Source organism: Microtus ochrogaster, chromosome 24 (assembly GCF_000317375.1).
Source record: "Microtus ochrogaster isolate Prairie Vole_2 chromosome 24, MicOch1.0, whole genome shotgun sequence".
In the NCBI taxonomy this organism is placed as follows: domain Eukaryota; kingdom Metazoa; phylum Chordata; class Mammalia; order Rodentia; family Cricetidae; genus Microtus; species Microtus ochrogaster.
The window spans coordinates 8,822,235-8,834,269 of NC_022024.1; the positions used below are offsets into that span (position 1 = coordinate 8,822,235).

The window sequence follows — 12,035 nt, forward strand, 5'->3', positions numbered from 1 at the left end:
TTTGCTGAAGATTTTCTTAATTTAGCCTTTGCTTTGAGTTTGAGAAATACCAGCAATGGGAGGCAGAAGCAAACAGATTTCTCTGAATTCAAGGTCAGCCTGGTCTACAAAGTGAGTTTCTGGCTAGCCAGGACTACACAGTGAGACCCTATTTTGAAATGAAATGAAAAGGTCTAAGTCTTTGAAATATGCAGTTCATATTTTTGTTGACATTGTTTCATGTGACATTTGTAATAATTTATGCAGGGTTTTAGCATATGAACATCATTGTTCCCTTAAGTAGAGTGCCCTGGAAAAGTGGTTCAGATTTAGGGAAGCTTTCATGGGCTTAACAACTAGGAAAGAAGCAATTAGGGGGAGTTCATTACAAATTCAATACTGGTACAATCCTAGGCTGGCCTGAAACTCACTGTGTAGCCGCTGGCTTCAGACTTAGAGGAATATACCTGCCTCATCTCCCGAATAACACCTTTTCAAGTTGCCTTGTTTGACTTCTTGTCTGTTTTCTGACTTATACCTTAATGTTTATGAGAACAGAAATGTTACATATTTTATGAACTGCTATAATCCTAATGTCCAAAATCATTCCATAGTACATATTTATATCTGTGTGTATGTATGTATGCATGCATGCAATTTGAATCTTATTCTGTAGATTTGTATTGGACCTAGGGGTATTGTAGAGGGAACAGCAGGCCTGCTTTTCGCCCTGCCCAGCTCCCACATGGCTAGCTTAGCCCCGGAAATAATAACGCGGAAACTGTATTCTTTTAAACACTGCCTGGGCCGGGCGGTGGTGGCGCACGCCTTTAATCCCAGCACTCGGGAGGCAGAGGCAGGCGGATCTCTGTGAGTTCGAGACCAGCCTGGTCTACAAGAGCTAGTTCCAGGACAGGCTCCAAAACCACAGAGAAACCCTGTCTCAAAAAAACCAAAAATAAATAAATAAATAAATAAACACTGTCTGGTCCGTTAGTTCTAGCCTCTTATCGGCTAATTCTCACATCTTAATTAACCCATTTCTAATAATCTGTGTAGTACCACAAGGTGGTGGCTTACCGGGGAAAAATTCAGCATGTCTGACCTGGCAGCTGGCTCCATGGTGTCTGCCTCACTGCCTTCTTCCTCTCAGCATTCTGTTCTGTCTTCCCCACCTACCTATGTTCTGACCTATCAGGCCAAGCAGTTTTATTTATTAATTAACCAATGAAAGCAACAAATAGATAGAAGACCCACCTACATCATTTCCCCTTTTTCTGTTTAAACAAAAAAGAAAAGCTTTCATTTTAACATAGTAAAATTACATGTAACAAAACAGTTATCAAGCAAGAATTACAGTTACAATATTTATATCTGTTTTATCTTTATCATAACGATGGAAAACTATCTATTCTTCAACTCCATCAAAGACTCCAGAAGGATATAATATTACCTAAGTAAACAAGAAGTAAGCAACTTACAAACTCTAGAAATGACAGAGACATCTCACTGCCTGGACAGTCACCCAAAGTTCCTCTGTACCGTTGGGGCATCCATCTTCAGCCTATAAGCCCATAGTATCCAGAGATATTTCCATGAAGCAGGAAATTTCAAAGGCAGTTCAGTCACTATCTGCTGTGTCCTGCAGAATGTCTTGCAGATTCTTTTATGAATCAGGAACCCTGAAAGATCATTTCTCCTTTAGGCAAGTTCAGTAGTCCTCTCTCTGTGGGTTCTCTGTGTCCAGTTTATGCAATAGTCCAGGCAAGAGCAGTTTCTTGCCCATATGGCCAACCAACTCCATAAGGATCCTCTTCGATGCCCATCTTCCTCTCGAGGTAGATTGGTGCTGCCAGGAGCAGATGTGTCTCATTGTCATGGAAAGCCCTAAATTATTAAAACATTAAATGCCATATTCTGCAGTCTTTGAAATATATGAAGAATATCTATCTAACTGAAATATATCTCTATATATCTAGAAAATCTAACATGACTACAAGCTTGATTATTATCGATGATTATCCATTAACAACCTATGTTTCCTAATTATATATTACATTTTAAAAATGAACTACACAATCACAATACCTTAATCAATATTAGAAATATATATATATACATATAACAAAATTGACCTTAAAATCCATACCAATGCAAATTATTTATATCTATATCAGGGTATAGCCTGTAATTTGTATTTTGGCAAAACTGCAGGTGCTTCTGTTGTCTCTGGTTAATTGTCTTAGATAACATTTCAGAAGCAGCACCATGCAGTCTGACAATTAAACCACTCTAATGGCTTTATCTTGCATCTATTATTATAAGACGATACTTTGTGTTTTTACCCTCATTTCTGACCACTTCCCTCAGCTCTAGGCTCATTTATTCTCTGGTATTTTGAACATCCCTCTGTTTGACTCTCACATAGCACCTCAAGTTCACCATGACCAAAGCAAAAATAACTTGAAGAAACTAGGAGTGTAGCTCATTTGAATAGGGCACTCAGGAGGTATTGAATTTGATTTCTGAGTAATGCCAAATAAAACAAGCATTAAAAATATAGTAATAATTTTTTTGCCGCATGATGGTGGCAGTGTGGTGCACGCCTTTAATCCCAGTGCTTGGGAGGTGGAGGCAAGTGGATCTCTTGAGTTCAAGGTCAGCCTGATCTACCAAGTGAGTTCCGGTACAGTCAGGTGACACAGAGAAACCCTATCTTAAACCTCCATGCCCAAATATATGTAAATAATCCTCTTATGGAAATTTGTTCTTACTCTTGAGTAGTTCTTCCTGTGAGTAGTACCACCTAGTTTTATAAGCCAAAAACTTGGATATTAAAAATGTGAGTCTTTTATATTCTTTAATATCTAACAATCATGAAAGTTTTATGTGGACACATATCTATAATATCTCCATTATCGTTTCCACTTCTAAATGTAGCTCAGGAGATGACCAGCTCTCATCTGTACAGCTGTGATGACTTTTGGTTGGCATTCCTATTGTGGTCTTCCTCCTTCCTGTCTGTACAGTGATGGCAATGGGGAGGGGATCCCAGAAGGAGCCAGGAGATGGTGCTAGAATTAGTAGATTGTTCATATGTGGGAAGAAAGGCAGATTAAGGGTTACAGCCGTGGTTCTCAACCTTCCTAATGCTATTCCTCCTGTTGTGATGACCACAACCATAAAATTATTTTTATTAGCTGGATGATGATGGCACACGCCTTTCATCCCAGAGGTAGGTCAATCTCTATGAGTTCAAGGCTAGCTGGTCTACAGAGTTAATTCCAGGACAGCCAGGGCTGTAATGAGAAACCCTGTCTATAAAAGCAAAAGAAAACTTATTTTCATTGATACTTTATAATTTTGCTACTGTTATGAATTGTAATTTAAATATTTGATATCAGGAACTCTTTATTTAGACCAGGCTGGCATTGAACTCAGAGATTCCCTGCCTCTGCCTCCCAAGTGCTAGAATTAAAGGTGCATGACCCCACACCTGTCCTACTTTATTTTTTCCCTGACACTTCTCAGACTGCCCTGGAACTTGATGTGTAGCTGAGTTTTGACCTTGAATTCTAGATCCTCCTGCCTTTGCTTCTGGAATGCTGGGATTATATGCATGTGCTACCACCAGTTCTTTTATGTGTGCAAAGGAGCAGCCTGGGCTACTGAAATAGCCAGATGTGGTCCACGCTTACATGGTGAAATTCAGTTCGGTCAGGTGAATATGAACAAATAAATAAGAGATAGCAATATAGCTCAGTTGGTACAGGTTAGCCTCGCCTGTTACATTGATAGCTCTTATTTATTCATTTATATTTTTCTCTCCTAATAGAACTTCACTATGTAAGCTGGCTATTTTACAATTTATGATTCTTGTTTTTATTCATTTATTATGTATATAGTGTTCTGTGTGCATGTATTCCTGCAGGCCAGAAGAGGGCACCAGATCTCATTACAGATGGTTGTGAGACACCCTACAGTTGCTGGGAATTGAACTCAGGACCTCTGGAAGAGCAGCCAGTGCTCTTAACCTCTGAACCATCTCTCCAGCCTGATTCTTGTTTTCTTCAGTAACCTTTTGTTGTTTTGAAACAGTATTTTATATAGTAGCCCATACTGCCCTCAGACTGACTGTGTAATAGAGAATGACTGCAGATCCCTCAGCCTCCTGCCACTGTCTCCAAGTACTGGAATAACAAGTCCCTTTTATGCAGTGTTCTTGGCATCCATTGATGAGTCTTATTTGAAACTTTCATTAAAATTGGTGATTTCAAGATGTTGATTTTCAGATTGTCTCATTCCCTTTACATTTACTAGCTAGAATTGTTTTATAGAATACCCCCTGAAATTTACATGGTGGAAGGAAAGAGCCAACTCTTCCATGTTATTCTCTGATCTCCAAATATTGGTCATGCCAGGGTGTGTGCCCCTATAAATACATAAACTGTAAACCTGGTTTAAGAATAAGAATGTAAATTATTCTCAGTTTGGTTAGTGGGAGCTTTGGAGGGGGGAGATTCTCTGTTCTTTTGGCACTCACCATCGGGATTTCAGTACTCTGTGTACTGTGTCCTTCACTTGCCCCAGGCCTGGAGTTAATCCCTTGTGCAAGAACCCTGATTCCTCTAGTGGGGAGTAGTTCCTTAACAGGGAGATTGCTTCTTATTCCTGTCTATCTGTTCTTACTGTTCTCATTTGATCAGCTGTTTTTTGTTTTGATGGGGTGAGGAGAGTGAATTGCAGAGCTATGGGTTCCTAGATGTACATAAGTAATGAAGTATCCAAACTAAATTACTTCATAGGAGTAAGTGAATTGTAGACAACTCTGATGACTTGGGGAAGAGGGCTGGCCCTGTAGTGGGTTTCCCCCCATAAGTGGCATTTGGTCATGGTGTTTTATAACAGCCACAGAGAAATAACCAATGTACTCCTGTGTGGGTGGTGACATATAAAGGTGAAACAAATTCTTACTCTTCTGATGCAGAGTTTCTTTGTATAGCTATGGCTGTCCTGCGTTGAAGTTACAGATACCATTTTCTTTTGAGTTTTATTTTATTTTTATTTTATGTGTACGAGTGTTTCACTTACATGTATGTCTGCACCACTTGTGTGCCTGGTACTATGGAGGCCAGAAGAGAACATTAGATTGTTGTATGCTACCGTGTGGTTTCTGGGAATCAAACCTGGGTCCTCTGGAATAGCAGCCAGTGCTCTTAGCCGACATGGTCTCATGTAGCCTATGCTGATCTGGAAGTCCTGATCTTCCTGCCTCAGCCTCCCAAGTGTTGGGTGTGAGCCACATCACTTGACTCAGTATTTTATTTAACATGATTACTAACCTGTCAGTTGATTATAAGGCATGTGTATTTCTTCCCCTTCATGTGGTTGACTGTTAACATTATAAAAGAAATGAGCTGCCTGGCAAAATAAAACACAGATATTAAAATGAGATGGCTCAGAGGTTAAGAGCACTGGCTGCTCTTCCAGAGGTCCTGAGTTCAATTCCCAGCAACCACATGGTGGCTCACAGCCATCTGTACTGAGATCTGGCGCCTTCTTCTGGCCTGTAGGCATATATCGAGGCAGAATGTTGTATACATAATAAATAAATAAATAAATCTTTAAAAAAAATAAAATGAATTGCATATCTTCCAACTATTTCTCTTGCTTGGCTAAATTTAGAACTCTATAGAGCTTCTGTAGAATTGAAATCTCTGAGGATTTAATAGTTAATAGACAGTACTCAACTTTTCAGAGGAAGAAAGACTACAGGCGCCTTCAAAATGATTCCTGTGCTGTCACTCACAGCGCTTGACTAAGACACACAGACCAGTGAGAGTCAGAACTGTTCGGAGAATTTCATTTCACTGTCATATTTCTGAAAGCTTCCTAGGGCCTGGGCTCAATGTGGTAAAAGATTCTTTCTTCTCCTCAGGTGAATCACCAGCGGCTACCACTGTCCTTCCTTGGGGTCGCAAAGTCCTACTTGATACAGTTACTTCACCTGGATGGATGAGCCAGCTTATCTGTGCTAGAAGTCAGGTGAGCATGGGTAAAGTTTATGATACTGCATTATTTTGTGAGCTTAGACTAAGGTTAATCGATAGTTGGAGCAGAAATTTCTGTGAACACGTAGCTGGCTGTTGATGAATGTAGAGATCTACATGTGCCATGCCAGTATAAGGCTGCTCTACGAGTGAGCACTTTGAGTAAACAATTGTAGTTAAATAGAATTCAAAATAGAATACAGTATTACTTATAGTAAATATGTTTAACACATGATTTGGTAGTAGAAAAAGTAATTCTATTACTGCATAATAAGATATTCTGAGAGTATTTGAAAGTATAAAAATTCATAAACTGAGGAGAAAGATTAATGTAAATAGAATGTTGTGTTACTGAGATCCTAAATTTATACATACGATGAAATGTAAAAAAAAAATAAAAATAAGATCTTTTTTTTTTTTCCTTTTCTTTCTCCTCTTTTCTTTTGTTTTTTTGAGACAGGGTTTTTCTGTAGCTTTGGAGCCTGTTCTGGAACTTGCTCTGTAAACCAGGCTGACCTCGAATAGATCCGCCTGCCTCTGCCTCTTGAGTGTTCTAATTAAGGGTGTGCACCACCATTGCATGGACCCTTTTTTATTCTTTTAAAAGTTATTATGGGGCTGGAGAGATGGTTCATTTATTGTGTGCACTAGTTGCTCTTCCAGAGACTCATGTTCAATTCCCAGCACCCACATGGCAGATCACAACTGTCTAAAACTCTAGTTCTCAGGATCCAGCCCCTTCACACAGACAGACATACACAATTGCTTGCCGTTCCAGAAGACCCAGGTTTCATTCCTAGCACTCAGTGGTTGTTGACAATAGTTTATAACTCCAGTTCCTGGGGATATGATTCCTTTTTCTGGTCCCTGCAGGCATGGACATGGTGTATAGACACACATGCAGGCAAAACATACATATATATAAAAAAGAGCAAATTATTTTGGAAAAAAAGAGGTACAAATAAAAAACAAACCAGAACCCTATAATGGACAATAAGGAATTTTGACTTATGTGTGTTATATTTATCAACTTTATTAAGGATTAAAAATAAGTAAACAATTTAAATATTCATCAAATGCAACAATACATCCCTTATATATTGATAATATCTATAACTTTGTGTATACATGTATGCATATTATGTGTGTCTCTGTGTGCTCATGAACACATGCATGTAGGTGCTTAGGGAGACCAAAAGAGGGGCTGGTTCCCTTGGAGCTGGCATATATGCTCTTGTGAGCCACCTGATGTGGGGTTTAAGAATCAAATTTGAGTTCTCTGCAAGAGTAACAAGCATTCTTTTTTTTTTTCTTCCGAACTTTTTTTATGTGCATTGGTGTGAGAGTGTCAGATTGCATGGAACTGGTGTTACAGACAGTTGTGAGCTGCTGTGTGAGTGCTGGGAATTGAACCTAGGTCCTTTGAAGAGCAATTAGTGCTCTTAACCACTGAACCATCTTTCCAGCTCCAAGAGTAACAAACATACTAAGTGACTGAGCCACCTCTCCAACTCCCATCTGCCCTTTCTATTTTTAAAATTATTTATATTGTTTTCCACATTATTTTTTGAGGCAGCGTCTCACTGAATGTGGAGCTCAGCAAGTGCCCGGTGTCTGCCTGTCTCTGAATTGCTGACTCCAGTATTGAAATTTAGATATGTATGACTATGCCTGTATTATATGTCTGAACTCATATACTCATGTTTGTACAGTAGGTATTTTACCCACTGAGGTACTTCTCTAGTTCCTATACCTTTTTTCCCCAAGAAAAACATAAAACAACTTTCAAAACAATTCACTGAAAAAGGCAGGCATTTATTATTATTATTTATTTTGGTACTAAGAATCAAATTTAGAGACTTACATGTACTAGGGAAGCACTACCATTGAACTGTATTCCTAGCCTTGTTTTACATTTTTGGAAATCTATAATATATAACTTAATAGAAGACAGATTCTTTTGTTGAAGTCTATAATGAAAATTCAGCCCCAAAGACATATAGTTGAAAGAAGCTATGTTTCAGTATCTCCTTCATTTATGGACATTTTTCCTTGACTCTATATCTGGTATAGTGTAATGGATAAATGGTACTTCTCTGCTCCCTTCCTTAGCCTTCTCCCCTCCCTTCTTCCTTCCTGGGTTTTTGTGAGACAAGGCTCTGCTGTTTGGTTCATGTTGGCCTTAGACTCCTGTACTTAAGATCTTCCTCCTTTGGCCTCTGTAGTGTTGGGGTTATGGGCATGTGCCTGAGGGTACATTGTTGAGTCTGAAAGCATTAGTGGAGTTTTGTCCTTGGTGTCATTAAAATTTATTTGTATGTTTGGGAATGTGGTTCTATAGGTACGGGCGCGGTTCTAGCTTCAATCTAGGTACTATATCTGGTAAACTGAATAAATCTTTACCCATGAATGAGTTGGAAATATTATGAGTTGGTGGCTGACAACTTTTTTCTTTTGAGACAAAGTCTCACTGTAGACCCTTGTCTGACCTGGAATTTCTGTGTAGATCAGGCTGGCTTCAGACTCACAGAGATCTGCCTGCCTCTCTTCCCCAAGTGCTGGGATTAGAAGTGTGCACCAACACCACTGGCCCAGATTGACAAGTATTGATTCACTGAATGATGCAGCCCTTCCAAATGTTTGACCCAGTTCATATGTGAGTATATATGTGGTGTAGAAGTGTGTGTGCGCGTGTGTATAGCAGAAGTATTTTATATTTACTGTTCTGTCAAGAAGAATAGTAAAGACATGAGTGTGAGCTGGAGAGATGGGTCAGGGCTTAAGAGCACTTGTTCTAACCAGGTGGTAGTTTCAATCCCAGCATTTGGGAGGCAGAGGCACCCGGGTGGATCTGAGTTTGAGGCCAGCCTGGTCTACAGAGCAAGTTCCAGGATAACTAGGACTGCACAGAGAAACCCTGTCTCAAAAAAAACCAAACCAAAAAAACAAAACAAAACAAAAACAACAACAAAAAACAAAAAGCAACAACAGTAAAACACTCATTCTTACAGAATATCAGGATTTCATTCCCAGTGCCCACATGAAAGTTGGCAAGTGGCCGTAAGTTCCACAGAGTCCAGCACCCTCTTCTGATTTCTGCAAGTACCAGGCTAACACTCACAGACATATACACAAACAAAATACTCATACATTAAATAAATAAAGCATTTTTTAAAGGCATGAATATGTTTGATGTGATTTGATGGTTTATGGTGATAGTCCCAGTGCTTGCGAGGCTGAGAGTAGGGCCTTGACCAAAGCAGCGAAAGGACGGTGACAATACATGAACTGAAGGGCAGAAGTTATAGTCAGCTTTCTTAGCTGTGAGCTTCACATTTGTGCATTCATCCAAATACAGTTAAACATATTCAGGAAAGAGGCCAGGTAGAGCACACCTTCATTCCGAACACTGGGAGGAAGAGGCAGGTGGGAATCTCTGTGGATTTGCTAGCCTGGCTCTATACACAAGAGTTTCAGGCTAACCAAAGCTACATGATGAGACACTGACTGTTAAAAAAAAAATCATAAAAATAACTGCAGCTGTATGACACATATATAGACATTCCCCCCTCATTATCTTGTAATCGATATAGTATAACTGTAGCACAAATTCTAAAAATTGGTCTTAAGAATAAAAAGAAAATCTGACTAGAGTCAGATAAGGGGTTAATGCTGAAGGATCAGACAAGCAAAACAGCCAGCCACTAGAGAGACTTTTTACCTCTACCAATGCTCAGACCAAAGGGGAGATCCTGTCCTCAGACTTCGTCCTCAGACTGCAACTGTCTCCACCAAACTTCAGACTGCCCTACCTCCCTGTCTACTTCTGCCTAAAATTTCTCTCTCCACCCAGCCATATCACTCCTGTCTCCACCTCCCTAGTGTTGGAATTAAAGGAATGGGATCCCAAGTGCTGGGATCACCTGTGTGAGCTCTGTTTCTCTTTTAGACAGATTCAATCTTGTGTAGCTCAGGGTGGCCTTAAACTAACAGAGATCACTCTGCTTCTGTCTCTTAAGTCCTGGGATTAAAGGTGTGTGCCATTACTTCCTGGCCTCTAGTGTCTTAGCTCTGCACTCTGATATTCAGGTAAGCTTTATTTGTTAAAACATAAACAGAGTATCACTACGTATACCATCTGTCTACGTAGTGTTAGGTATAACGTAGAAATGATTGCGATAGCTAGGTGTGCTGAGTGTGCTGATGCATATGTATCCCAGCATTTAGAAGACTGAACATTTTGGAGAATGTGAAGCTGCCTTTGTTAGGGCTTCTGTTACTGTGAAGAGACACCATAACCACAGAACCTTTTAAGAAGGAAGACATTTAATGGGGTGATTTACAGTCATTTTCGTCATGGTGGGTGATGATGGAGTACAGGCAGACATGGTACTAGAGAAGGAGCAGAGAGTGGAGAAGGAGCTGTATCTTGATCCCACAGGCAAGGAAGTGATCTGTCTCATTGGGTGTAGCTTATGTATAGGAGACATCAAAGCTCACAGTGACACATTTCTCCAACAAGGCCACCCCTCCCTTTAGTGCCACTCCCTTTGTGGACCATTTTCTTTCAAACTACCACAGAAGCCAATCTGAGTTATATAACAAGACCTCAAGTTTTCACACCCCCCCAAAGTACAGATACACAGAGTATATGCAAATATACAACTTAGTGAGTGTATTGAGGTTTTGTTATCTGTAGGAGCTAGAAGAGTTGATGTGGAGGATGGAGGATATTGAGAAGTGACTATAAGATTATTAAGTTTTACTATTTCACTATGGGCATTCTCTTTTTTATTTTTAATATCAGTTGTGCTAGGACTTAAACTGAGAACCTTCTATATCATATCAAGTACTTTACCACCAACTATCTTGATTTAATTTTTATTTCTTAGACATTCTAGTGAGAGATTCTAGTTTTTTTTAAGTTGAAAGTGTAGAGACGTATTTAAAAATATACTAATAGTTTTGTTTTTTGTTTTTTGTTTTTTTTTTAAGACAAGGTCTCATGTAGCCCAGGCTGTCTCTGAATTTATTATATATAGCTGAGAATTACCTTGAACTTCTTTCTGATTCTCCTACTTCCACATCTGTGTCCCCAGTGCCAGAATGGCAGGCAGGTCCCCACCACACCAGGCTTTGTGAGTGCTAAGAAAGCACTCTGCCTGCTGAGCTAATGCCACACCTTTGCTATTGGTCTTGTTGTTACATAGCCTAGGCTGACCTTGAGATAACCTCCTGCTTTCAACTCCAGAGCTTGAATTACAGGGGTGTGGCCGCGGCTGTTTTTGTTTTGTTTTTGCAGTGCTAGCAAATAGTTTGCCACTGAGCTCCTTCCCCAGGTCTACTGTTAGATTTTGATTAAATTGACAAAATTAAAAACAGAAGGAGAGCTGGTGAAATACTTCAGTAGGGGTCTGGAGACATAGTTCAGCAATTCAAAAACATTGTTGCTCTTCCCAGACACCTGACACACACATGGTGCACATACATACATAGGCTGACACACATGCATAAAATAAATAAATCTAAAACCAAAATGCCTAAGTGGTAAAGAGCTTATGCAGCATGCACAGGCCTTTGTTTCAAGCCCCAACACTACCAAGACAGTAAGTACAAATACTATCTTAGTCTTCCTGTGAAACTGCTTTGACTTCGTAGGTCTCCTGAGACCTCATTTTTCCCCCCAAAATGTTACAGATGTGTTATATATTCAAGATAATTGAGGTGAAATAAAAGCAGAGATGTGCCTGTCTCTGGCGCCCAGGTGATGGGATTAAAGGTGTGTGCCACTATTTCTGGCAAAAAAGCATAGTGTTAAAGTTGACCACACATAGCTTATTTCTAAACTCATGATTAGAGACTCATCATGAGAAAAAAGTTAGAGGTGAGATCACAAAAGCACCTTGCTGAGCAGTGTACACATATTCTCTGGCCAGTGAAAATAGCTAATGAGGCTGGAGAGATGGCTCAGCGGTTAAGAGCATTCGTTGCCGGTCCTTCCTTCCA

General features: G+C 39.7%; 1 protein-coding gene across 14 annotated transcripts in view; it reads left to right on the plus strand.

Moving 5' to 3' along the window:
- Positions 1-5,921: 5,921 nt before the first annotated feature.
- The window catches only part of R3hdm2 (R3H domain containing 2), a 119,032-nt gene continuing 112,918 nt past the window's right edge, over positions 5,922-12,035 (plus strand). For 13 of the 14 annotated variants that reach the window (XM_026784609.1, XM_026784613.1, XM_026784616.1 and 10 more), the window contains exon 1: positions 5,922-6,024. The gene's annotated coding sequence lies outside the window, so the exon portion shown is untranslated. Of the gene's footprint in view, positions 6,025-8,535; positions 8,686-12,035 lie in introns of all 14 variants that reach the window. The other variant, XM_026784610.1, reaches the window with a different exon arrangement.